The sequence below is a fragment of the Parambassis ranga genome, chromosome 3, assembly GCF_900634625.1.
Source record: "Parambassis ranga chromosome 3, fParRan2.1, whole genome shotgun sequence".
Classification (NCBI taxonomy): domain Eukaryota; kingdom Metazoa; phylum Chordata; class Actinopteri; family Ambassidae; genus Parambassis; species Parambassis ranga.
Window position 1 is genome coordinate 14957151 of NC_041024.1, and position 3103 is coordinate 14960253.

The window sequence follows — 3103 nt, forward strand, 5'->3', positions numbered from 1 at the left end:
GATGCAGAGGAAGGGAAAGATGGAGCAGCAGATGGAGAGAGAGAAAAAAGGTCACTATGTGGGAAGATAGTCACCTATGTTATGGCATGTGTTTTTACCAGCAAGACAGCAGTGAGCACCAACTTACTGTAAGTTCTACATGTGTTTACAGAGTCTACAGAGTCTTTGCTCTGGACTCAGTGGTACCGCTGTCAGTGAAGAAGACAAAGCAGAATGCTCCCTGGCCTCCCTCCTGCCTGTCCACCTCTCCTCTCAGGCCTCTGTTGGTTTAACCCTGGTGGGCAGCAGGCAGGCCTGACAGCACCCAGACACTATCATGTGATTTATGGCACGCTCACAGAGCGGAGAGGAGATGACCACTCCGATTTGACCCCTGCCATCTTATCAGCCACTCATCAAGAAGTAAAGACACTCAGACTTATCGTCGCTTACTCATCCAAACCATACACAGAGGCAGCGCAGTTAGTCATGGTAGCTAGAAGAAATAGAGCTATGGTACAAAAGAGATAAATAAAATACACTTTAAATTTCACCACTGTTAATATCTATTTTAAAATGTATTTAAAATGTATCCACCTTCATGCCTACCAGCCAATATCCAAATGAATACAGATAAACTGCCATATATTACTCTGATTAATTTATTTCCTGTGTGGGTGGATCTGTTTCTGTAATAGTTTAAGCAAAGAAAATGTCACCATTGTGGGACAAAAGGTTTTCTTAATTTTAATCTTAAAAGAACAATATCTATTTTTTAACTTCACATAATTTTTCATATTTATGTAGAAAGTGTATTTTTATCACAACTGACTTGGATTTTAGTTACTGTTCTTCTTTATGCACTGCAGTGCAGGCTGTGTTCTGTAGGGGGAGCCCTACACAATGCCATAAACCCTAAAGGAATGTCCACAAGCCACAGCACCCCAGCTGGGCAGAGCTTAGAAAACTACAGTCATTGGCACTGTGCTATTTAAACTTAACACTGGTATAAAATAAAATCAGAATACATTTCTTATAAAGAAACATAAACATCTAAATACAGAGCTGAGCCATTGGAAATCTATTTTGTAAAGCTAAAATTAGCTTTCATGATGTGAGATCCCTGTTAATTCAACCATAGTGGATATTATATGTACACCTGATGATTTCTTTTCCAAACCAAAGAAAAAGAAACATTCTTTTCCACAGAGTTCACCACAGAACATCTTTCAAAACAAGTACCGGGCTGAGCTTTAGGTGATGTAAACACAGATCTATTTCTGTGGCTATGACACACAGTGGTTTCTCTGGAAAGAGAACAGCGGCCCAGCATTACAACAAAGGAGGCCACACAGACAGTGGTGGTTAGAGCATCTCTCTGGACTCAGACATGGACACATGGATGGATAAAGGGGTGTACCATCTAAGCCAAATACAATGAATGCAAAGAAATCCTACTACAGGCCTCAGACTTCTTATGCTGCGTGTTTACAGAAACAAGAGGACCCGGTAAAGAGCTATTCAGTAAATGCTGCAGTAAGTTAGCAATATATACGTTCAAGCATTTATATCATGTTAAAAATACATTTTACATAAAGAAGAATAAAGAAGCAAAAACATGCTGGAGAGGAAGAAATGAGCCAGATCACTGCGGTAAAGTCACCCTGACACAGAACAGACAAACAGCTCCCTCCTCGTAAACTCAGTGAGCAGTGAGTCTCACATTGGCATTCAGTAGTACTGACACACTGGAGCTTTGACTTGTAAATATGGATTTATTATTATGCATATGGTCTCAGAGTAAGGGAGGGAGATCAATTTGTGGTCATGACTTTGTTTTATCAGCAGCACGTATTATCTGGCCACCACTGAGCAGGGATCGATCAGACATCAGGCAGTTGAGGGCAGACGTCACCCACACACTCCTTCTTTCAGTAAGCCATGGCCCACCCAATTTACTCCATCAATCAGTGAATTAGGTGCCAAAAATGCTCTTCCCTAATCCAACAACTGTCCTCCCACCCTATACACACAAACATATCACAACAGACCTCGCTTACTTACACTGCTGACCACATTGGAACCACCTCTGAAGTGCAAAGGTGAGGTGAGGGTGTGATGGATAGGAGGCCGAGGCACGTATCATCTTAAGCTTTATGTACAGCGCATTATAAAAAAATCCACATTATCACACATGCATGCAAATCCTTGCTGACTGTGGGGGGTGGACAATGAAAGCAAATGATACAATGAAGGGGCATTTGGAGTGTTATAGGTGTCTGGATATGGTCGCTTTTCAGACAGTTTCAGCTGAATAGTGTAACTAGTTAGAGTCTAAATCAGAAGATGCAGTGTGTTCTGCCATGGTTTACCCACCAGCTCATTGCATTTAAAGCTGGAAATGTTTTCAGCTCACTGCTGTGTACTGATGGTGACTAACTAGCCACAAAAACGTCATCAGATTCACAGACAGATAAGAGCAACAGTTTTTCAGTAACATTTAGAGCAACAACATCCCTAAACACTGATGTCATCTCTTGGTGCCCCTGAGTAAATACTTTGCAGTGACAGGATTCAGCAGCAACACTCACAAAAAGTCCATATTAACCAAGGAAACGCAAAGTGTGTGGAGTAAAAGCATTCCCTGATGTAGATGATGATAAGATTGACACAAAGCCTCCTGCTCTGGTTACACTATTATATCAGACTGCCTGGGGTAAATCAAAGTAAGACATGTCTACCTCTCTTCTCGCCTTCATGTCACCCTCCCAGTTTGGTTCAGGATGAGTGGACGCATATCACATGAAACGGCTGGGGAAATAATTGCTGCCTTTTAATGCAGTGGTGATGTCTCAGCAGTGAGGAACTCTTCTGGCTCAGTCCGCATATTGTACCATAGCACAACCAGTTTGGCTAAGCAAACAGCGCTAACACCACAAACAGCAGGGAACGGCTGTGGTGCTCTATGTTAAGAGAAGGAGGATAGAAACAGGCCAGCAAGAGAGAGAGGGAGAATGTTTGACAAAAACAGTCATCACAATGCAAGAAAATCAACAATTACAGAGCTTTCAATGGAGATGAACAGGATTTTAGGCACTGATCACTTTGCCATGCGATTGACAAT